Genomic DNA, 27,358 nt, shown 5'->3' with positions numbered 1-27,358 from the left:
TTTCAGGTATACGAAAGGAAAAATCAGAAAGTTTGACTATCTGGCAACTTAGAACTTGGCCGGAATTTTGTCGCTCCGGCGAACTTCTTCTCGTCTCTGTTTCCCTCGTTTTCTTATATGGTTTATTTGGTTAACATTATGTTAAGGTTATTCTGCTTGAAATTTGGCCGATGATGCTGAACGCTAGCTATCTAATTGGCTCACTTGGGTCCCTTTTATGTTGGAATCTCGTTCCACTCTTCTATGTCGCCTCTAATGTTTGGAATGTTACTCAATTGTTGTTTTGTCTCTGTTAGGACATTGATAACTACTGCTATGGTTCAAAATACCCGCATCTGTTCTTAAGTTGGTTAACGCTGTTACTGTTTTGCTAATCTCTTTTCCTTGTACTGAATTTTGACTGATGCTTGTACAGAAAATGCTAAGCTTCTTGCAAACGAGGCCGATGGGAAAATAACCCCCCGGTTATTGAGGCCACGACCCTTGGAATGAACCTCGGATTGGGTCCGAAATAACGAGGTGATGACGAAAGCTAAAAAAAAAATAAAAGGCAAGAATGTGAATGCCCGTGCTTCATGAGGCGACACGATTGTCGTGCGAGATATATTATTCGTGCATCCTTTAAACTTGTCTTGAATTGTTTATCATCCTTTATTAAATTTTGTACTTTACTCAAATATATACATTGCTAGCTTCTCACTTGGCGTAATTCTTTAAAAATACCAATTGTACTCTTTATGTCTTGCACACCAATTTTTAAAATATAAGTCATTTCATACATTTTGTTATTTTACTTTTTACCACACATGTACATAAATATAAACATATTTTATTACTCATTTGCCATAATTAACTGTCCTTTAGTTAATTTATTTTTATAATCTTCTTGTAAATATCAATCAACTCTCTTCTTACCATATTCATTACATAAAAATTATTCAAAGGTAATTCTTTTTTCCACTCTTGATCAATCATTTTCTAGACATGCTTTCTTACAATAGTTGGTCTTGATTACAACTAAATTCTTTCGAGATTATTCCTTTCAACTCAAAATCATTTGGTTAATTTGTGAATACTTTACTTGATACACTTCACTTAGTCATTAAAAATAAATTAACTCTTTCACATACTTTCTTAATCCATATCCTTGAACATATTCTGTTGTACATAAATGTCTCTAGTTTTTTCATGTGACTGTCACATTCAATCATTCTTCATTCCAAATCATTTTCATAATTCTTTGTGAATATTAAATTAATTATTCTTTCGAATCTTCCCTCACTTATTTGATTGAGTCCGCATGAATCATATATTGTGGATCTTGAGGGATGCCTAACACATTTTCCTCGAGATAACTTGAACCCTTACCTAGAATCTCAACGGTTTCGCAGACCATAATCAAATATACATTACATAGTATAATATCTTAAATACTAGGTGGCGACTCTAAACTTAAACTAACCTCGTAGAGTACTATAAGATGTATATTATTTTTGTTACACCCCATATTTTCGTACGTGAAAGTACGCCATAAATAAATTAATGAAATCTCGAAAATGAGATGTTACATCCCGTATTTTCATACGTTGAATTTTCATCATAAGTTAATCGACGTAAGTTCGGGAATGAGATTTATTTTGGGATTATAAGTACTACGTTATTTCAAATAAGTGATAAGTTAATTCATGAAGGTGGGAGGGTAAGCGAATCGAAGAAAATAAATTTCGTCGAAGTTTGTCATTTTGAGGTAAAATACGGCCCCGAGCTAAAATACCCGATATTTATGGACTAGTACCATACAAGGTACCACATGGCCATGATAGTAAGGTGTATAAAGTGTGTTAAAAGTGAGTAGTATTTTAAGTAATTTGAGATAATTGATTAATTATTAATTTAAGTGGGTAAGTGTAAGAATTGTCTTGTCCACGTGGGACCATGACAACTAAAGTAATCTATGACTAATATGTATGCTACGTTGGTGTCACAATTTGGGAACAAGAAGTCTTGCTAAGCATTAAAGTATAAATGGACCTACCAACTAAGACTTTTAAAGAATGCATTTGAAACTCAAAGAATCATTTTGGAAACTCAAGTCTATGGACGTAAGCTCGCTAAGATAAGAACCGATGGAGCTCACCATTTTTTTTTAAAGACTTCTTTATCTTGGAATCTCTTTATCCTTACTTCATTAAGGAATTGACATGAGATTATCAAAGATCTCATTATCTACAAAGTAACGTATGGATTTATCAAAGAAAGCATTCATGCGAATTCTTGAATTCATGTGAATTCTTTACAAGGAGTAGATGGAAACATGATTTCTTCAGCAAACATATATAAAAGTATGTCCAAGGCAAGCAACAAGAAGCCACGAAATTCACACAAGAGCAAACGATAGCAACGTGATTTTCTACAACAAAATTTCATACGAATTTTTCCCTACTCCGATCTTACCATTACGTATTTTGTCGCAGTTAACGTGTGTTAGAGGGATTGCTAAAAGAATCGACTCATGTATGTTAAGGCTATCCCTTCTTTCCTTTTGGTATGATCTATACGACACGAACGAAATGAACAAATGCACAACTTTCATAAATGACTCTATTCATAGAAATATTAGGGCTGTCTATATTCTTGATTCTCCACGTGAATTATTATTATATCTTTTGTTCATGGGTCTCAGAAAAATACGTATTTGATAAAATTTATCCGACAGGCATATTATTTTTATGACATTCCGAGAAAATCTTATTAACGTATTTCTTATGCATTTTATGCATTTATACATGTACATTAACCCATGACCAGATGGCGTTATATACGCATATATATATATATATATATATATATATATATATATATATATATATATATATATATATATATATATAATAAAAATGGGATATGAAAAAAGGTTACGGCGTTATATACGCACCACCACCTGATCAGCTTGTATACATTGATGATTTGTCTATAGTGGCCGAAATGATATGATGGGATGCCCTCAGAGGCTTGATGATGTTATGAACGCATATATCTATGCATGGTATGAAACTTATACGCATATGCATGACATTATAAAAATGAAATGATTCACGGAGCTATGCAGACGTACATGTTGAGTCTTTTACTCCATGTTTCTCTCATGTCTATTATTTACTGGTTTTCATTCCTTACATACTCGGTACATTATTTGTACTGACGTCCCTTTTACCTGGGAACGTTGCGTTTTATGCCCGCAGGTCTCGATAGACAGGTCGAGAGTCCTCCAAGTAGGTGATCAGCTCAGCGGAAGATGTCGGTGTACTCCACTTGCTCTAGAGTTGCTTGTTTGGTCAGTATGATTTAGATGTATATTATTTGGTATGGCGGGGCTCTGTCCCGACCTTTATGACAATTATATATTCTTAGTAGACAGATGTCATATATATGAAAGATTGTACGGCCTTGTCGACCTATGTTTTGAGTTTATTAATAATCATGTTTACCTATTAGGCCTATATGTCACGCGTATATGATGATGTAATAAGAAAGATACGTTACGTTGGTACTCGGTTGAGTAAGGCACCGGGTGCCGGTCGCGACCCATCAGTTTGGGTCGTGACAATAGTGGTATCAGAGCAGTTCTGTCCTAGGGAGTCTACAAGCCGTATCTAGTAGAGTCTTGTTTATGGGTGTGTCGTTCACCACACTTATAAGCAGGAGACTACAGGGCATTTAGGACTGTCACTCTTTCTTCTTACTCTAGATCGTGTGGTAGAGCTCATTTATAAGAATTCAAACTCCTAGCTTCTATTTTATCCGTAATATAATGATACCTCCAGTTGGTAAAAGATTGAATGTGGATGTGGAAGAATTGAGTTAGAGGAACTCGAGTTTGCATCATTCCGATGATGGATAAATGTGAGGTCTTCAGCAGAACATGTGTGTACCTTACGTGTAACCTTCTTGATAAGGAGTCTTAAGGCAAGAATATCTACCCACCTCTATGGTGAAAGGCAATGAGAGATTCAAAAGATAGATACAAGCTTCAACAAGTAAAAGGAGCAAGATGAGAAGGGTACGAGGTACCCGGTTAATGAAGATTATCGGTATTTTCAACTCCGGCAGAAAAATATAAGCATTCGGACATACCTTAACAGTAATAGATGTATGTAGAATTGGCCACACCCATCTCAGTTATACTCTATTGGGGACTAACATGTGTAGTTTAAGAAAAGGACAGGATATTAGGATCTGGCTGGGGTTAGAGTAACCCAAAATGGTAAATGGATTGTTTGCGTTAGTTGACATTTCCGAACAATATTACAAAGGTGCTAATAGATCTCTGTGTGAAGCACCCAGATGGTGCACTCTAGAATATTACAATCAGATGTGAATATTAGCATGAAAACAAAAATTAGAAGATAGGCACGAAAAGCCTAGAAGGGATAAATATTACCTTAGTGTGGCTCGCATCCCTATTAGAGCGAGAACGTTAAGCAACCCGAAGAGCCACTGGATGGAGCAAGGGGAGGTAAAGCAAAAAAATGTCTTGTTGGAGTTTTCAGAATAAAGTGATAGACATAAATGTTAGCATGAAATAAGAAAAGAGTTAATGAAGCATTATGAGTAAGATATGATACGTGGATGACAACGGTAGATCAAAAGATGACAGTATTACAGAGTCTATAGACAAGGAAAGGAAAATACGAGAGGTAACAGGCCTTGAGGCAACAAAAGAGTATAGGTCATAAAGTCACATCCTCATTTCGAGAAATAAGTTCGTGACTCTAATGAGACTACCAGAAGGAAAAATTAGATCCCAGAGTAACAGAAATCAATATGGACTGGTGAACAAGATAAACTAAACATGAACTAGGGACTGAGTAATAGTCGGCATCATGAGAATTTCAGAGCTTGCATCCCGGCATTAATAGAATGGACAACAGGAGAATACCATTAAAAGGTCATTTAGGAAGACGTTTCCCTAAAGCAAGCAAGGTGAGCAAAGTTAAGCTTAAGGGACTGTATGTGCCAGTTATACTAAGTGTCACCCTCGCGAGTAAGGAAATTTGTTATCCTTGGTACAGAAGGATTACCGCAAGGCGAGTAAGGATTATCGATAATGTGAAAAGACGCCAAAGATGAAGAGGTAAAACATCTATACGTAGATTATCATAGCACTAAATCTTAGTACTCCCCTAAAAGGGGGAATATGGAGTGATGTGGCATTAAGTCAAAGTTAAGTGGTTCTAGTAACTATGGAACGGTAAAGGAAGAATGCGATAAAAAATGAGAAAGGGATGAGATTGCACTTATTCAAATCCTACAAATATGCTACGATTCCAGAATATTATGCAAGCACGACGTCAAGGAGAGAAAGTAAGGGTTCCGACCCGGGATGTTTTTAATAAATAAGGAGCCAGTGCGAGAGGTAAGTTAAGACAAAAGGAATAACCCAAGAAAGATTACGTGGAATATTGATATGAGAATGAGCCAATGTGTAGTTAGTAGTTGATTCAGGAAGAGCCTAGTTATGGCTAGACAAGAGGATACAGACAAATCAACAGATCATGCAAGATAAACATAGTGAACCCCAACATGGGGAATTCAGTCTCGCAGATATGACATTGTAATACTTGAGAAATATTCAGATAGGAGTCGGGGTAGTTAAAGGTACTGTATGAATGTTATGGAAATAAAAGATAGTCTCACTGGGAAGACAGTCAAAACTTCAGTTCAGGAGCAACCCTACAAGCACAAGGGCGTGGAAATAAGTAATTACGGATAATTATAGGCAAGGAAGAACATCAAAAATTCCGTCAAGTATACGATGTAATAAGCTCGCAGCTTTACCAGAGTCAGAAGGTCTTCCCTAAGTACTGCAATGAAAGACTAGCTGAGAAAATAAGGAAGAAGGCTTCAACCTAAGCACAATGACCTAAAGAGGAAGTGCTCATATAAAAACAGTCTCACTATAATATTGTATACACTCCATGAGAAAGTGGCACCTACCGTGGCTAAGGAACGGGAAGAAAAATTAAAAGTAATATTCGAGACCATGTGAGTTGCACAAAAGTTATGGCATGCATGGGAACTAAAATAAGTTAAGTATACACGCAACAAAGGGGCAGAAAGACCAGGAAAAGTAATAGCTTACGTTTAAAGGAAGCTTAGAAGGAACAAAAAGGATTATGCACTTAAGACTTCAGAGTGATACCCATGCAACATATATGTTGACATTCATACAGCCGTAGAAGACTCCGGTATAAGTTAAAAGAAAGAATTGAGCCATGATATCTGACAAAGGATTGAATTATTAGAAGATTGTATCATGGATATTCCATAGCGCCTATGAAAGACTAAAGTAATAACTAATACCATGAGCCACAGATCAGGAGATAGCTTAAGCCTACATAAAGGTTGATCAGAAAGAAGAGGAAACTAAAGAGTTACAACAACGAAGTAAATCAGGAGTCTGATTATTGGACCCAGAAAATTATAGAAATCGTGATTGAGAACATTGCAGGATCGCTCTTAATATCAGAGGTACAAGAGAGATAGTACAGTAGCCATATTCTATAATGGTCAACGATAAAGTAGTTAGAAGAATACCAGCCTCATAAGAAGTCAATATAAAGCTCCCACCGGAATGTGTATGCACCAGAGGTGCAAGTATTATAATAGAGCCTCAAGTCCCGGATGTGAATTATACCTATGTGGAAGGGAGGTCATGAAAGAGATAGAAGATGTGATGCAAGATTTTAAGGTAAGTAAGGTAAAGGTGAAACAACGTACGAGATACTCAAATGCAGAATATCGTGAATAGTCCATACTTCGGATAGAAGGCTAGAAGCGCTGGAATTCAGTATCCAGGAATGATAGCGGCATCGTCAGTGGCATATATCTTCCAGCCTATGGTTTCTAGGTACCGAGAGGCCTAGTTAAGAGAGTAAAGAAGAGTTTGAGACGATGTGATGTCTCTCTTGATGTTCCAAAATAACACAAGGAAATCTATGGTGCAAGCAAGTTGAAGGAAGATTGCGAGTAGTATAAATAGATATATATAGGTCGCAAACTAAAGTATGGTAAAGCGACAAGGGTTTAGGAAGACAGGAGCAAGGATAAGTAAGTGAGAAGGTGATGAGAATGGATAAGTCCTTAGGATTAAGCCCATGAAAATAAGAGAGCCGATGGTTTCTCTAAGTTATAGAAAGCTCAGCATAGCCTGAACAAAACTCAAAGGAGTCTAAGACTAGTAGAATTTAAAAGAGATGAAATGATGCCCTGATAGTAGAGTAAGGGTGTGATTGTGATAGATAAAGGATGACGTTTGGACCTTCGATTGAGTAATGATTTGAAGGGATTTCATAAATTGTACAGGATTAAAATACCCACGTAAGTGAGTCACATTGGGATGCTATAAAGTACGGTTATTGAAGTACAGTATCATCGCTAAGTGGATCAGGAAAATCACTTCGAATATTCCTCGATGCAACGTAAGCCCTAGTGGCAATGTTTTACGTAAGAAGTTTCAAGATATCAGTGGTAGATTGTAGATCAACATTGAGGTAAATCAACAATGGATGGATAGAAGTTACAAAGTACAAAATGAGATATGGCAATATTCGTAAGTATGACAATGTACCGACCGAAGAACTTCAATACACCTATAGATGCCCAGGGGATATCTTATCAAGCTCTGTATATGTTCACAAAATGAGGCCTAAAGATTGGCTAAAAGCTGGAGGAAAAGGAGAGAAGATTGCATAGGCGTACTTACAAAGTCAGAGTCGTAAAGGGTGCATGATAAAAGGTAGCAATAGTTACAAGATTGGGAAGATTCCGACCACAAGTCATGGTGTGAGAAAGCGGCTTAAAGGGGGAATGCCCTGGCCTTAAGGAATCATTCACAGAACAGTCGCCTAGATGGCAAGAGGAGTACTAAAGTATTCGCAAGAGCTATGCGTTATGAGAATGATAAGTGCATCAGTCAACATACGAGGACGAATGTTCCAAAGGGGGGAATGATGTTACACCCAATATTTTCGTACGTGAAAGTACGCCATAAATAAATTAATGAAATCTCGAAAATGAGATGTTACATCCCGCATTTTCATACGTTGAATTTTTATCGTAAGTTAATCGACGTAAGTTCGGGAATGAGATTTATTTTGGGATTCTAAGTACTACGCTATTTCAAATAAGTGATAAGTTAATTCGTGAAGGTGGGAGGGTAAGCGAATCGAAGAAAATGAATTTCGTCGAAGTTTGTCATTTTGAGGTAAAATACGGCCCGAGCTAAAATACCCGGTATTTATGGACTAGTACCATACAAGGTACCACATGACCATGATAGTAAGGTGTATAAAGTGTGTTAAAAGTGAGTAGTATTTTAAGTAATTTGAGATAATTGATTAATTATTAATTTAAGTGGGTAAGTGTAATAATTGTCTTGTCCACGTGGGACCATGACAACTAAAGTAATCTATGACTAATATGTATGCTACGTTGGTGTCACAATTTGGGAACAAGAAGTCTTGCTAAGCATTAAAGTATAAATGGACCTACCAACTAAGACTTTTAAAGAATGCATTTGAAACTCAAAGAATCATTTTGGAAACTCAAGTCTTTGGACGTAAGCTCGCTAAGATAAGAACCGATGGAGCTTACCATTTTTTTTTAAAGACTTCTTTATCTTGGAATCTCTTTATCCTTACTTCATTAAGTAATTGACATGAGATTATCAAAGATCTCATTATCTACAAAGTAACGTATGGATTTATCAAAGAAAGCATTCATGCGAATTCTTGAATTCATGTGAATTCTTTACAAGGAGTAGATGGAAACATGATTTCTTCAGCAAACATATATAAAAGTATGTCCAAGGCAAGCAACAAGAAGCCACGAAATTCACACAAGAGCAAACGATAGCAACGTGATTTTCTACAACAAAATTTCATACGAATTTTTCCCTACTCCGATCTTACCATTACGTATTTTGTCGCAGTTAACATGTGTTAGAGGGATTGCTAAGAGAATCGACTCATGTATGTTAAGGCTATCCCTTCTTTCCTTTTGGCATGATCTATACGACACGAATGAAATGAGCAAATGCACAACTTTCATAAATGACTCTATTCATAGAAATATTAGGGCTGTCTATATTCTTGATTCCCCACGTGAATTATTATTATATCTTCTGTTCATGGGTCTCAGAAAAATACGTATTTGATAAAATTTATCCGACAGGCATATTATTTTTATGACATTCTGAGAAAATCTTATTAACGTATTTCTTATGCATTTCATGCATTTATACATGTACATTGACCCATGACCAGATGACGTTATATACATATTATATATATATATATATATATATGCATATGGGATATGGAAAAAGGTTACTGTGTTATATACGCACCACCACCTGATCAGCTTGTATATGTTGATGATTTGCCCACAGTGGCCAAAATAATATGATGGGATGTCCCCAGAGGCTTGATGATGTTATGAACGCATATACCTATGCATGGTATGACATTTATACACATATGCATGCCATTATAAAAATAAAATGATTCACAGAGCTATGCAGACATACATGTAGAGTCTTTTACTTCATGTTTCTCTCATGTCTATTATTTACTGGTTTCCATTCCTTACATACTCGGTACATTATTTGTACTGGCATCCCTTTTGCCTGGGGACGCTGCATTTTATGCCTGCAGGTCTCGATAGACAGGTCGAGAGTCCTCCATGTAGGCGACCAGCTCAGCGGAAGATGTCGGTGCACTCTACTTGCTCCAGAGTTGCTTGTTTGGTTAGTATGATTTAGATGTGTATTATTTGGTATGGCGGGGCTCTGTCCCGACCTTTATGACAATTATATATTCTTAGAGGCTTGTAGACAGATGTCATGTATATGAAAGATTGTACGGCCTTGTCGGCCTATGTTTTGAGTTTATTAATGATCATGTTGGCCTATTAGGCCCGTATGTCACGCGTATATGATGATGTAATAAGAAAGATACATTACGTTGGTACTCGGTTGAGTAAGGCATCGGGTGCCCGTCGCGGCCCATCGGTTTGAGTCGTAACAGTTTTGTCTTGTGCAAAATATGGTGCAACAACATGGCGACTCTGTTGGGGATACTTCAGGTTCTAACCACAACGAATTCGATCAATTATTTGAGGGATTACAGATTCTCCAATACTCTAACTTCTATTCTTTCTGTCACATGTTTCAACACATATATTATCTGTTTCATGTTGCATACTCTTTGTTTAAAGCTGTATATTTCTTGCTTCAAGTTGCATATGCTTTTTGCCGCATGCCTCAATTAGTCTATTGTTTATGATGCGCTTCAGGTGGTGTATTCTTTTTCATGTGCTTCAAGTGGTATATTCTTTGTCATTTGCCTCGAGATGTATATTCTATGTCATGTGTTTCAAGCCGCATAGTCTCTATTGCGTGCTTCAAGTCATGTATTCTCTATTACATGCATCATGCCGTATATTCGTTGTCATATGCTTTGGTGCTGCCTTATTGAATTGTCATCACTTTTATGTCAACACTTGGTCGTACACAATCACACACAAGTCACGTGAGGGTTGTCTTTACACCCCTCCAAACTTTCTAGTTTCAGAGATTGGCAGACGAGGTTAACTACGTACCATCTCGTAGTTGTCTTTAACTCATGTCCGAATCTAGGTAAATCTACTCTTAGAATTCCTAGGTCATCTTGCAGCTTGCTTCAGCTGAATTAATCCTTGCATATCCTTACTTGATACATATTCTTTGTATATTTGTTATATATTCTTTGCCTGCCACTATTATGTATTCTTTATTTTGTTACATGTACGTTCTATTTGTTATCCACTATTAATTCCTCTTTGTCTGACTAAACTCTGGTTGACTTATGTTGAACCTTGACCTTTCAAATATGCCCATTTTGGTCTTTATGACCATCCATTACGATCATACCATCCTTTAGAATCTATCATCCTTTCCCAAACATACATCAATTCGACTTGGAACATCTTTCACTGATTTGACATATCCTGCTCGATCAGACTTCACATTTTCACTGACTACCGTCATTTAAAACAGATCCATGCGTTATGCTACCATCTATCTCTTATTCAGAAGTTACCAGTCTCCACCCACCCACCCAAGAGTTCTTATTCATACGCACAATTCCTCTCAAATTACAATCACTTATTCTTGATAACCATACAAACCTCTTAGTTCCAGTAGTTGGCCCGAACTACGTTTTGACTTGATTCTTGCTTTGGCAAGATACGTAGGCAACCCTACATAAGGGTTTGGTCTCTCCACTATTTCAAATTGATTTTCTCAGTATTGGAAACTAGGGTAGTCCTTTTGGAACAGTGTAATGATGCTCTCAACCCTTAAATCTTCGAGAGCGTCAGCCAAATTTCACCCAAAAAAACCAAATCTCAAGATACCAAGCCAACCTAACTTTGACCCTTACTTGGCTTAAATATCAACATACGGGATTGTCATGCCCCAAAACTTAGGAGCGCGACCGACACTCAACCGAGTGAACCCGACCGAACAAGCCTGTTAGATTTTCTTCTATCCAAACTCATCCATGAATGAAGATAATACATAATTTCATTAATTAGACAAAGACGTGATCATGTCTAAAATACCTATTCATTACCAATAGTTTTCATCATTTTTAAAGTCTCAAATGGGACAAGTAATACAACCACAACAAAACATAGTTTGTCTTTCCCAGCACCAATACACAACCCACACTATGTCTACGGAGCCTCTATAGATAAAGAAGAGTATAATGATAATATCGGCAATAAGGCCCCGGCTATACCTCAAACAGAATACACAAAGAACAAAAGATACATGACCCTGGGATCAAGTGGGGCTCACCAAATTAGCTGGGAAGAAGGTGTACCGCTATCACTGATCAATATCTCTTGCTGTGGAACCACCTGCATCCATTTAAATATGCAGCACCCCCGGCAAAAGGAATGTTAATACCGTCGAATAGTACTAGTATGAAAACCAAACACCAATTTAAGAATTTAAAAATACAATATGAACCTGATGAATCAGGGCGACAATAGCATGATATAGCTAACTGTTTAAACCAGAGCAAGCTTATTAAAAGCTATCAATATCATTTATAGGATTTAAGGTGAGATCTTCTGTAACCATCTTCACACAAAGCGGCCCCGCCGCCTCACCCGATATATGCAGGTGGAGGTGTAAGTACAATACCACAACTCTACTCAAGCGGTCCTACCACCTCACCCCAATGTTTGCGGGTGGATGTATAACCACAGTACCAAGAACCTACACAAAGCGGCTATACCGCCTCACACCCAATATATGCTGGTGAAAATGCATCAACGATACCAATACTAACACAAAACGGCTATGCCGCCTCACCCCAATGTATACGAGTGGGGGTGCATCCCACAATACTATAATCCCTACACAAAGCGATCATGCTGCCTCACCCCAATATATGCGGGTGGAGGTGTATCACAATCTCAATTCTACACAACTTGGCATAATAACTTTCACATAAATCACGGCTTGAATTTATAACATGTGGATACACAATCCATAGTTTGAAACACATCCTCAATTTATAATGCAATATGATAAGAGCATTTGAAACACGAATTGAACATATATCTTTATCACAAAACTTATCAGAATACTCGATTTGTAATCAACATCTTGGAACTTACAAGGATAATGGGAATTCCAATTCTTAAAGAAGAGTTTAGCCAACATACCTCACTTGAGCTTCCTTACACTCTAAATGTTCCGGAATTCTTAGCAACATCAATCTATTTTAGAAATATAACAAACTGAACCAAAAATTAGGAAGATAATCATGGTTCAAACTCATTTGAGCATTTTATCAAACACTAGGTGTGCATAAGGTTTCAAAGTCCTTTTATTGAGAATTCCATCATCCCACAACCCAATCTTTACCATGCTTAGTTCAACAATCTTCCTGCACCCCTTGATATCACATGCATGTAAAATAAACAACTCTCATGCCCAAAAATTATCTTGCTAATTACCTATTTTCAGATAATTTCGAAATTGAGGGTTAGGGTGTAGAATCTTACCTCTAGGATGAAGACCTAGTGAGTTTCCCTTCTTAATCTTCCAAAACTTTAGCAAGAATTTAAGAACAATTATTTAAGAACACCTTTTCACTCTAGGGCACTCTCTCTCACTCTAAAATATCAGATTATAGCTCAAAAATGGCCAAAGGAGTGTATTTAACGAAATAGGGTCGGGTTTTAAAAACCCAAAAATGAATCTCCAGAACAGGTTCTACGATCGCATATGCTATCGCATAATCAATATACGGACCGCATATCGGTCACATAATTGCTGACCAAAACGACCAAAAATCTGCCTATGTTTGCGGTCACTATGCGGTCCGCATAACTGTTCTACGGTCGCATAATGAACCGCAGAATAGTTATGCAGTCGCATAGTCGACCGCATAATTGCATCCAAGCTGACCCTCTTATGCCTCACTTCTGCAGCCATTATGCGACCCGCAGAGTGATTCTGCGGTCGCATAATGGATCGCAAAAATGCATTCTTCCGCAAAAACTTTTTCTATAATACTCAATACGTAAAACCAATTCGGTACCACGAAATATTATTTTCTTTTGCAAAACTTTACGGGGCCTTACATTCTCCCCCACTTAGGATCATTCGTCCTCGAATGAGGGTCAAAATCTGTTATTAGCATCTTATGCATCTCAGTTTTCATACCACACACCAGCAGCCCCAAATTTGACTAACTCCCTAAATTTCCAAAAATTTTGCCAGAGTTTCCCTTGTAACTAGGCCTATCCACCTGTCAGAGAGCCCCAGAAACACATCCTAAAAGCATATACATAATCCAACGACTAACATAATACAAAACAACACTAATTGTGGCCTCACAAGCAATGTATTACCAAAAAGGAACACCCTTAACGCCAATTGTACAAATGATACATAGTTCATAGAAAGCAACTCTTAGAATTTTCATAGATCACAACTTTATAAATACATGGCTATTCAAACAAATAAGGATACCTTTTCTTCATTTCTTCTTCGGCCTCCCAAGTAGCCTCTTCAACCTGTTGGTTTCGCCATAGCACTTTCACTGATGCAATTTCCTTGTTTCTCAACTTTCGGACTTGCCGATCAATAATAGAAACTGGAATCGCTTCATAAGTCAATTCCTCATTAACCTCAATAGTCTCAACCGAAACAAAGAGTGTCGGATCTCTAACTATTTTCTTCAACATAGACATATGAAATACCAAGTGTACTAATGACATCTCAGGTGGTAGCTCAACCTTGTGCGCCATCTCACCGATCCTCTAAATGATTTTGTACGGTCCGACATACCTCGGACTCAATTTCCCATTCTTACCAAATCGCATTACACCCTTCATGGGGGAAACTTTCAAGAATATCCAATCATCTTCTTTGAACTCCAAATCCCTATGACGAACATTCGAATAGGATTTCTGACGGCTCTGAGCAGTCTTCAATCACTCCTTAATGATTTTAATTTTTTCCATAGCCTGATACACGAGGTTTGGCCCTATCAACTCTGCTTCCCCAATTTCGAACCACCCAATGAGAGATCTACATCTCCTACCATATAAAGCCTCGAACGGTGCCATTGGATGCTAGCGTGATAGCTATTATTGTATGCAAATTCTATGAGTGATAAATGATCATCCCAGCTACCTTTGAAGTCTAGAACACAAGCGCGCAACATATCCTCAAGCGTCCGAATAGTCCGCTCTACCTGCCCGTCAGTCTGCAGGTAAAAGGTTATACTAAGATTCACCTGAGTACCCAAACTTTGCTGAAATGTCTTCCAAAAATTAGCAGTGAATTGTGCTCCCCAATCAGAAATGATGGAAACTGGGGTGCCATGTAACCTGACTATTTCTTTGATATACAACTGAGCATATTGTTCCGCTGTATCGGTAGCCTTAACCGGTAAGAAGTATGCTGATTTTGTGAGTTGATCCATAATCACCCAAATCGAGTCAAACTTATGCGGAGTGCGCGGTAATCCTACCACAAAGTCCATATTAATCATTTCCCACTTCTATATTGGAATTTCTATGTTCTGTGCCAATCCACCAGGCCTTTGGTGTTCGGCCTTCACTTGCTGACAACTCGGACATCTTGCCACAAAGTCCGCCACATTCCTCTTCATATCATTCCACCAATAGAATTCCTTAAGATCATGATACATTTTTATAGAACCTGGGTGCACGGAATACCTAGAAGTGTGAGCTTCAATCATAATTCTTTCACGGATACCATCCACATTTGGAACACATAGTCGCCCTTGGTACCTTAGTGTATCATCATCCATGCCAAGATAAAAGGCCATGGTCTTACATTTATGAATTCCCTCTTTCAATTGCACCAACAATGGATCGTTGTATTTTTTCTCTTTGACTTCCACAACAAGCGATGATTCAGCCCTATTTTGCACAATTACCCCTCCTTTACTAGAGTCTGCAAGATGAACTCCCAAACTAGCCAATCGGTGAACTTCCTTGGCCAATGGCCTTTGATATGCCTCCAAGTGAGCCAAACTACCCATGGATTTCTGGCTAAGAGCATCTGCCACAACATTGGCCTTTCCCGGATGATACAGAATATCAATATCGTAGTCCTTGAGTAACTCAAGCCATCTTCTCTGCCTCAGATTCAATTCCTTCTGTTTGAAAATATATTGAAGGCTCTTATGGTCCGTGAATATATCCACATGGACCCCATATAAATAATGACGCCAAATTTTCAATGCAAATACCACTGCCGCAAGTTCTAAATCATGTGTTGGATAGTTCTTTTCATGATTCTTGAGTTGCCTAGAAGCATAAGCTATAACCTTGCCATGTTGCATTAATACAAATCCAACCCCGATTCTTGAAGTATCACAATATACTACAAATCCATCTATACCCTCAGGTAGAGTCAACACCGGTGTCGTAGTCAATCTTGCTTTCAATTCTTGGAAACTCTTTTCACAAGCATCTGACCATTGGAACTTAATTGCCTTCTGCGTCTATTTAGTCAATGGAGAGGCAAGAGTAGAAAACCCCTCTGCAAACTTTCTATAATATCCAGCTAATCCTAAGAAACTGCGAATCTCTGTTGGAGTTATAGGCCTCGGCCAACTCTTCACAGCTGAAATTTTCTAAGGATCAACCTTAGTTCCCTCACTAGAGACTACATGACCCAAGAATATAACCGATTGAAGCCAAATTCACACTTTGAAAACTTTTCATATAATTGGTGCTGTTGTAGGGTTTGCAGAACTACCCAGAGATGATCGGTATGGTATTCTCGACTTTGTGAATATACAAGAATATCGTCAATAAACACTATCACAAAGGAGTCGAGGAATGGCTTAAAAACTCGATTCATAGGACCTGTTTGGCCATAGATTTTGCCAAAATAAACTTGGGTTTTATTTGGCAAACACATGTTTGGCCATAGATTTTGCCTACATTTTGGCCAAATCCCAAGTCCCAAATCCCAAAACCAGCTCAATAGCTGGTTTTGGGCCAAAATTCACTATTATATTTTTCAAAAATTGCTCCAAACTTTTGTATTTTATAAAAGAGCCCAACATTTATTATTTTGTAACGATGTTGCTTTGTCTTCTCGGTCATCTGATAGTGTATCATGTAGTTCATTATAAAAATGATAATTTTGTATCAAATTAATTTATGTTCAGGACTATGGTTTGCGATAATATAATGAATGTTATTGATAATGGTACTATTTGGTATTTGTGATAGTATTTAGAACTTGTGGGTATAAGTCATGTTTCATGTTTTTCCAAACCAAACTTCACCCAAAATAGATGTCCAACCACATTTTTATATTCAAACCAAACTTCACCCAAATCAGATTTTTCAGGATAAATTTGGGAATCTATGGCCAAACGCTAGCATAAAATCCATGAAAGCTGCTGGGGCATTTGTTAGCCCAAAAGACATCACCAAAAATTCAAAGTGCCCATATCGGGTTCTGAAAGCAGTTTTCAGAATGTCCCGCTCCCTGATCTTCAATTGGTGATATCTGGATCGTAAATCAATTTTGGAGAAGTATCTAGCACCTTGCAATTGGTCAAACAAGTCATCTATCCTTGGCAGTGGGTACTTATTATTGATTGTTACCTTATTAAGTTACCGATAGTCAATACACATTCTCAGTGACCCGTCTTTCTTCCTTACAAAAAAAAACCGGTGTGCCCCAAGACGACACACTCGGCCGGAGGAAACCCTTTTCTAACAAGTCCTTCAGCTGCTCCTTTAGTTCCTTCAATTCTGCCGGTGCCATTCTATAGGGCGGAATGGATATAGGATGCGTGCCTGGCATCATATCAATCCCAAAATCAATCTCCCTGTCTGGTGGGATCCCAAGGAGATCTTCCGGAAAGACTCCCGAAAATTCATTCACAATAGGCACCGACTCAAGTGTAGGTGCCTCAGCATCGGTGTCTGTAACTCAGACCAAATGGTAAATACACCCCTTGTTGATCATTTTCGTGGCCTTGAGGTAAGAAATAAACCTACCCTTCAGCACTACATCATCACCCTTCCACTCAATAACTGGCTCGTTTGGAAATTCGAACCTAACAGTCCTGGTTCGGAAATCAAGCTTGGCAAAACAAGAATAAAGCCAGTCCATCCCATTATCACATCAAAATCAACCATTCACAATTCAATGAGATCGGCCATGGTACCCCGACCACGCAACGTGACAACACAATCCCTATAAACTCGCGCAACCAAAATAGACTTACCAACCGGAGTAGATACAGAGAACGACTCATGAAGTTGTTCTGGTTCTATCCCAAATTCCATAGCAACATAAGGTGTGACATATGACAAAGTGAAACCGGGATCAATAAGAGCATACACATTATGAGATTGGACAGTCAATATACCTGTGACAACATCTGGAGAAGCCTCCGATTCCCGACGCCTCCGCATAGCATAAAATATGTTGGGTCCTCCCGAATTCTGTGCACCACCCCTAGCTGCACCACGCCCTGTGGGTGCTGGGGTGCCTCGAGCTAGAGGTGCTGTAGATGTAGTAGCTACAGAATTAGCTGGTTGTGCCACACCTCTGCCCATATTTTGGCGGGACGAGCGGCAATCTCTCTGAATGTGACCCCTCACACCATACCCATAGCATACTGGTAGGTCCATGAAGCAGGACCCAAAGTGCATCCTCCCACACTTTGGGCATGAAGCCTCCGCTGCTGAAACCTTTTGTCGGGCCGACCTTGCTGGTGAGGTCCCCTGTTGCCCTGACTGGGTCCAGATGACCGTGCACCCATTGAAGGCTGGCGAATGATTGGGATGGTCCTAATGATCCTCCCCTGAATGCCAACCTACCACCACTACCAGAAGAAGAACCACCAAAGTTTCCCGCGGACCGGGCCTTGCTGCTACTCTGACGCTCCATTCTATTCTTCAATTTGCGGGTCTCTGTGGCTTGAGAAAATGCAACAATCTTACCATAGTTCATATTGGAATTTAAGGCAGCTGTAGAGGCCTCATTGATAACCAAGGGGCTAAGGCCCTGAACAAACCGGCGCACTCTAGCCTCCATAGTGGGCAACATATGAATAGCATACTTGGACAGGCGCGCAAACTCCATATGGTACTCCCACACATTCATACTACCCTGCTTCAGGCTATCAAACTCAGCGGCACGGGCTGCCTTAGTTTTGGCAGGAAAGAAATGATCCATAAAGTCATCTATGAATTCACCCCACCTTGCCGGAGGGCTTCCCTCCTCACGGAATTCCTCCCACAACTCAAACCAAGAATAGGCCAACCCTTTCAGGCGGTAGGAGGCCAATTCCACTCCCTCCGTCTCTGTAGCATGCATAACTTGAAGATTCTTGTGCATCTCATCAATGAAGTCCTGGGGTTCCTCTTCGAGATCAGTATTCGTAAACACTAGAGAATCTAGCAGGTTCCCCTGGATGACTGGAAGAAGTAGGCCCAACAATCGATCTGTGGGCCTGAGAAGCCACTATCGGTGTCAACATTTGTGGCTCCCCTAAGATCAATATCAGACACACTAGAATCGGAAGCTGGAGGTGGAGGTGGAACTGGAATATCAGTTGGAGGGACCGTTGCACCCTCAGTAGGTGTAGGGACCGGTGCGGTCTGATCAATTGTAGTAGAGTCAGGCAGTGTAGTAACTGGAGGAATATTCTCACTTCTCGGGTGCTCACCCGCATCATCATATATAGGATCAACTATCACTCCTGGGGTGACATTGGCTCTTTGGCCAGTTCTTGCCTTCTTCTTAGGTGCCATGTACTGAAAATTAGAGCAACTCGGGAGTTAAAGGAGGAATAATCTTATAACCAGCTTTATCGCACGATCAAGAACATGAAAGAAGGGTATTATTCCTAAATGCCCATGTAGCATTCTAATTATAGATGTGGTCGACAACACACCGATAATAAGGACTCTACTAGACACGGCTCCGAGACATCCTAGGACACTTTAAAACCTTAGGCTCGGATACCAAGTTTTTCACGCCCTAAAACCGAGGAGCGCGACCGGCGCTCAACCGAGTGAACCCGACCGAGCAAGTCTGTTAGATTTCCTTCTACCCAAACTCATCCATGAATGAAGATAATACATACTTTCATTAATTAGACAAAAACGTGATCATGTCTATAATACCAATTCATTACCAATAGTTTTCATCATTTTTAAAGTCTCAAATGGGACAAGTAATACAACCACAACATAACATAGTTTGTCTTTCCCAGCACCAATACACAACCCACACTATGTCTACGGAGCCTCTATAGATAAAGAAGAGTACAATGATAATGCCGACAACAAGGCCCCAGCTATACCTCAAACAGAATACACAAAGAACAAAAGATACATGACCCCGGGATGAAGTGGGGCTCACCAAATTAGCTGGGAAGAAGATGTACCGCTATCACTGATCAATATCTCCTGCTGTGGAACCACTTGCATCCATTTAAAGATGCAGCGCTCTCAGCAACATGGATGTTAGTACTTTCGAATAGTACTAGTATGAAAACCAAACACCAATTTATGAATTTAGAAATATAATATGAACCTGATGAATCACGGCGACAATAGCATGATATAGCTAACCGTTTAAACCAGAGCAAGCTTATTAAGAGCTATCAATATCATTTATAGGATTTAAGATGAGATCCTCTGTAACCATCTTCACACAAAACGGCCCCGCTGCCTCACCCGATATATGCAGGTGGAGGTGTAAGTATAATACCACAACTCTACTCAAGCGGTCCTGCCGCCTCACCCCAATGTATACGGGTGGATGTATAACCACAGTACCAAGAACCTACACAAAGCGGCTATGCCGCCTCACCCCAATGTATGCGGGTGGAAATGCATCAACGATACCAATACCAACACAAAGCGGCTATGCCGCCTCACCCCAATGTATACGGGTGGAGGTGCATCCCACAATACCATAATCCCTACACAAAGCGGTCATGCCACCTCAACCCAATATATGCAGGTGGAGGTGTATCACAATCCCAATCTCTACACAACTTGGCATAATAACTTTCACATAAATCATGACTTGAATTTACAACATGTGGATACATAATCCATAGTTTGAAACACATCCTCAATTTATAATGCAATATGATAAGAGCATTTGAAATACGAATTGAACATATATCTTTATCACAAAACTTATAGGAATACTCGATTTATAATCAACATCTTGGAACTTACAAGGATAATGGGAATTCCAATTCTTAAAGAAAAGTTTAGCCAACATACCTCACTTGAGCTTCCTTACACTCTAAATGTTCCAGAATTCTTAGCAACTTCTATCTAATTTAGAAATATAACAAATTGAACCAAAAATTAGGAAGATGATCATGGTTATATCTCATTTGAGCATTTTATCAAACACTAGGTGTGCATAAGGTTTCAAAGTCCTTTTATTGAGAATTCCATCATCCCACAACCCAATCTTTACCATGCTTAGTTCAACAATCTTCCTATACCCCTTGATATCACATGCATGTAAAATAATCTACTCTCATGCCCAAAAATTATCTTGCTAATTACCCATTTTCATATTATTTCGAAATTGAGGGTTAGGGTGTAGAATCTTACCTCTAGGATGAAGACCTAGTGAGTTTCCCTTCTTAATCTTCCAAAACTTAAGCAAGAATTGAAGAACAATAATTGAAGAACACCTTCTCACTCTAGGGCACTCTCTCTCACTCTAAAATGTCAGATTATAGCTCAAAAATGGCCCAAGGAGTGTATTTAACGAAATAGGGTCGGTTTTAAAAATCTAAAAATGAAGCTCCGGAACAAGTTTTACGATCACATAATCATTATGCGGACCGCATATCGGTCACATAATTGCTGACCAAAACTACCAAAAATCTTCTTGTGTTTGCGGTCACTACGCGGTCCGCATAACTGTTCTGCGGTCAAGTAATGAACCGCAGAACAGTTATGCGGTCGCATAGTCGACCGCATAATTGCATCCAAGCTGACCATCTTCTGCCTCACTTCTGCGGCCATTACGCGACCCGCAGAGTGATTCTGCGGTCGCATAATGGACCATAAAAACGCGTTCTTCCGCCAAAAAGTTTTCTATAATACTCAACACGTAAAACTAATTCGGCACTATGAAACATTATTTTCTTTTGCAAAATTTTACGGGGCCTTATAGGGATGCAAGTCCTTTCTTCAAACATCTGGCTATGGAGTCATGGTGTTCACTCCCACTTTTCAAATTCAGAGATTCAAAACAAGTCAACCTATTTTGTTACAGGGGCAAGTTGTTAGCCAACCTTCGAGAAATGTCATGCTCGCACGACTCGGACTAACGAAGAAGAACAAGCGAAGCCTCAAGACAACATGAGTCAATTCCCCTACCTCACACTAAGATTTTTTATTTGTATGCAAGAAGGACAACATCATCTCCGAAACCATCACGAAATTCCAATATCGGTTTTCTAATCACAACCGGATACAACACTAGCTGCACGGCCAAATCTGCATCATCTTGATGCTATAACTTCACCTGAGAGGGACTCTAACATTTTCTTATCTGAGTTTTGCAGGTACGTCATCCCGGGTACTGCACGGGAGATATCATCTGGACTTGAACTTGGTGGAACATCAGTCAGATAATCAGGGGAGTAGTAATTTTACAATGAACTACATCAATTTTCATGACTTCGCTGCTCTCACCACTTTTCTATATTCAGTTCATAACATCATTCTCGGTTATCAACCGGGGACGATCGTCCAATAATTCATGTGGATCGTCGAATAATTATGATGATGCTACTCTCATAATATTTCTATATCTGTATCAGATTATCGCCTCGGCTAATAGTCGGGGACGATGACCAAAAGGCCCATGTGGACAACTGGAAGGTCGCAAAAAGACATCCGTGCAGTCAATTGGGAGAGAACTACAATTGTATCGCAAACAGTCAGAGGCATCAAGGCAATTGTTCGAAGGAGCAGCTGGGGAACATCTTCTGGAGGGAAACACTCCTCAACTCCAGAGATACCACACCTAATCATGGGTACAATGAGGCATTGCTCCGAGTTTGTCTATGCCTTTGCATTTAGTACATATCTTTGAGGCAATTAATATAGTTAGTTGCAATGCCTTGAAGTAGGTGAGTAAAAGAAGAGTTGAAAAATCATACATCTCATACTCTCCAACCTTTACGAACTACGCGTACCTGATTCTTAACCTTATGTCAAGATACGTAGGCAACGTGTCATGGGTACGGACTTTTCTCGTCCTTAATTAGGCGAGTCGGTCAAGTCTGGCTACTTGGGTCACAGTTGATCGAAGATCCTTATGAAAGGGTCATCTCTGGAAAAAAAATAAAAAGAATGGATATATCTTCCCTTTTTGCTTTGAAGTATTTCTGTAGACATCAAAATCCAAAACATATTTTTGCATAATTCCTTCTTGAGGAAATTTAGAGAAAATCTGAAACATCTTCCTCTATCTCGAATCTTCACGAACTACACGTGCCTGATTCTTGACCTTGTATCAAGATACGTAGGCAACCTGTCATGGGTTTGGTTTTTCTCGTCCTTAATTGGGTGAATCAGTCAAGTCTGGCCACTTGGGTCATAGTTGATCGAAAATCCTTACGAAAGGATCATCTCAAAAAAATTAAACATATATATATATATATATATATATATATATATATATATATATATATATATATATATATATATATATATATATATATGTTTCTCAGTTTCTTCTCCAGAAGTCTCCCCGTTAGACATCAACATCAAAATCCAAAAAAAATCATCCTCTCTCCTTGAGGGAATTCAAAATCCAAAACATCTCCCCTTTATCTCTATCTTCCTAAACTACGCCTGTCACGACCCAAAATCCTCTAAAGGTCATGATGGCGCCTAACGCCGCCTTCAGGTAAGTCAATAGTGATTGATCAACTTAATTACTCATTTTATTACTTTCGAAATCAAAATCTCCATTAATTAAATAGTATAAAATAGAATTTACAGGGTAAAATAATAATAACTATGTGAACTACAATAACGAACAACTAGTAGAAACCCCCAAAACCAGGTGTCACAACTGCATGAGCATTAACTAGAAAATATAATAAAATACAACATCGGTCTGGATTACAAGTTAGATAGGAGAATATAAATAACTCTGATGGAGACTCTGTATGTTGTGGATAGTAACATGGAATGCAACTCACCGTAATGTCCCCGCAAATGTCGCGCCTCTACGCCCAAATGACCACTAGAAACATATATATACCTGCACAATAAGTGCAGCAAGTGTAGTATGAGCACGTAAATCAACGCGTACCCAGTAAGTATCTAGCCTAAGCCCGAAGTAGTAATGAGGGGTTGACATCGATACTTACTAGTGGTCCAATAAGACAGATACAGTAAGAAGTAAATAAATATGGGACAAAGCAGATAAACGATATGAATAAATATAAATACGAGGTACAATCCTCCTCTGAACGGTAAACTCAAGCTCTCACTAAGCAGCTATCTCTTCAGTCGGAGTATATATATAGTGGACCTCACCAGATAGGTCGTCACAGTTCAATTCAGGAAAACTAACAGATATACTGGCTTCTTGTCAAATATTACGCATGATTTCATAAGAGTATTTTATAGAAATGTCGAGGCGTATGGCCCGATCCCATCATAATATGTGTACTGCCGAGGGTCGAACAACACGAACCATAGATACATCTATTATATTGTCGAGGAGAACGGCCCGCTCCCATGGAAGTGTGATACAAAATCCTGCCGAGGTGAACAGCTCGATCCCATCATAATGTGCGCACTGCCAAGGATCGAACGGCACGAACCATAGATGTATCTATTATACTGCCGAGGTGAACGTCCCGATCCCATTAGAATATAAATCTTTCACGGGTCCTTGACCCCATTCACGAATAAACGTGCGAGTTATGAACTTTAAGGAAAACCTTTTTATGAAAAAATGTATAGCGCGGGAGAAATTCGTAAGAGGAGTACAATTATTTCGCGGCTTATCATGAAGCCCGTCAAATCTTTACAATAGCAAGTCTATCACTCTACGCCAGTCTATTCTCAAGTCGTAATGTAAAATAAAGGAATTTAATAGTCAAGGGACAACTCAAATAGTACAGTTATAGCACGGTGTGAACCTAAATCTACCCGGACAATAACATAAATCTAGCTACGTACGGACTCCCGTCACCTCGTGCGTACGTAGTCCCCGCAACAAGTAGCATATATCAAATACATCACCTAGGGATAGTTTCCCCCTCACAGAGTTAGACAGAAGACTTATCTCGCTCTGAAGTTCCATAACCGGCTCCAACACTTCTCAACCACCTCAAACCGATGCCCGGCTCTCCAAAACTAGTCAAACAAATGTGCAAATCCATAAATATATACTTTATTACCCATAATTAATCAATTCATAACAATCCCCAACTCCGCTCTAAATGTCAATAAAGTTAACCCTCGGGCCCGCGTGCCCGGACTCCGAAATATTTTGAACATAAACTTTGCATATAATGCCACAAACTCAAATATATAATTTATTCCAAATTCCATGTTCAATTTCGTGGTAAAAATCTAAAAATACCAATTTCTAGGTTTTGTACCAAAACCCCACAATTTCTACTAGTTTTCATGTTTAAACCTTATAGAATCCATGTAATTAACTCACAATATGTGGGAATCACTTACCTTGACATAGATGATGAAAATCTTCCCTTCAAGAGCTCCGAAAATCGCCCAAATAAATGAAAATGTGAGAGAAATGGGCTAAGTCTCGGATTACAAATACCTCACTATTAGCCGCTTGTGTGGCTCCGCACCTGTGAAAAATCAATCGCAGTTGCGGCTCCAACTCAAACCAACAGTCCTCGCTTCTGTGCCCCAAGTAGCGCATCTGCGCTTCCGCTTCTACGACCTCAAGCGCTTTTGCGCTCGCGCACCTGCGCGTCCTTGTCCGCTTCTGCGGCCCAGGCCTTCTTGGCCAACCTCCGCCTATGCGCTTCTTCTCCGCATCTGCAGCTTTGTAGGTGCGGACATTTCCTCGCACCTGCGCTCCCAGACTTCCTCTGCGATAATCGCACCTGCGATTGAATCTTCGCACCTGCGTGACCGCACCTGCGGCCACTCCCTCCTCAGGTGTGATGGCACCAGATTTCAGCAGATTCTCAAATTCCATGTTCAATCCGTTTCAAACTTGAGGCCCCCCAGGGACCCAACCAAACGCACCAACCAGTCCTAAAATATAACACGAACCTACTCGAGGCCTCAAATCACACCAAACAACATCAAAATTGTGAATCGACGATCGAAACCTTCCTTTAAACTTTCAAGCTTTTAAACTTCGACGAACGCGTCCGAATCACACTTAAATTTTTCGGAATGACGCCAAACTTTGCATACAAGTCATAAATCACAATAAGAACCTATTTCAAGGCTCGGAATCCCAAACAGACATCGATATATCAAAATCCGTTTCAAACCAAACTTATGAAATTCTAAAACTTCCAAAAATGCCAACTTTCTACAATAAGCGCTGAAATGCTTCCGGACCACCCGATACTCAACCGAACATATGCCCAAGTCTGAAATTATCATACGAACCTATTGGAACCATAAAATCCCAATTCTGAGGTCGTTTACTCAAAAGTCAAATCTTAGCCAATTCTTCCAACTTAAATCTTCTGAAATTAGAATTTCCTTTCCAAATCAACTTCGAACTTTCCGAAATTCAATTCCGACCACACGTACAAGTCATAATACCCGAAGTGAAGCTACTCAAGGCCCCAAACCGTCGAGTGACGCGCTAGAGCTTAAAACGACCGGTTGGGTCGTTACATTCTCCACCACTTAAACATACGTTCGTTCTCGAATGTGCTAAGAATTGTTCCGGAGTTGTCCAAAATCATTATTTAACACCTCGCGCACCTACATGTGCCACCACAACCCATGTGAGCACATTAGCTCGAGCCAGACCAAATATCCTTCCTATAACCTTAGCTAACAAGCTCCAGAACCAAATTCAAAAATCCAAAATTTTCCATAAGGCCTGATCCTAACATACGAACATCGCATCAATCACCAGACACTGTACCCAACATGATCATGCTCCTCCGCTAAAATCATACCATGTACCACATAATTCACTTGGCCATAATAACATCCTGCGACCATAATAGCTGCCATTTCACGAATCAGGTGTCCGCAACGCCCCTCATAGCACATATAAGCCCGGTTTCAATCCTCACAATACTGCCACGACAGAAGAGATGTGTAAAAACTCATAACCACCTGTCGAATCAACAAAACATGGAGTCTCTCCTCCTGACAAGAACCATTACCTCACTCTGAACTAAATAACGATATTTGCCCTTTAATATACCTCATATAAACCTGATCGCACTGATTTTAGGTCCAATAATATCGTCTCACCCAGTACACGCTGCTTGGGCAATAAGCCAACTCAAACACTGACCCAGATCTCATATGACACCATCAATGCGCCGACAAGCTACAACTTGAATATGACATAGAAAGGAGAACGAACTCTGGAAAAAGAACTACTCGGCCCGCGTAATGAATAAAACGGCCAAAGAGATGCTATGAACCCTTCATTAGAGAATGAGAAACAAATACACAAAAATAAGTATAGGGGACCGTACTCAACATCTCACTGTTACGGCATGTAACTCGATCCATACATGATACCGTTGTG

The sequence above is a fragment of the Nicotiana tomentosiformis genome, chromosome 5, assembly GCF_000390325.3.
Source record: "Nicotiana tomentosiformis chromosome 5, ASM39032v3, whole genome shotgun sequence".
In the NCBI taxonomy this organism is placed as follows: Eukaryota; Viridiplantae; Streptophyta; class Magnoliopsida; order Solanales; family Solanaceae; genus Nicotiana; species Nicotiana tomentosiformis.
The sequence above is the reverse complement of the archived record's forward strand: the minus strand, read 5'-3'. Positions refer to the sequence as shown.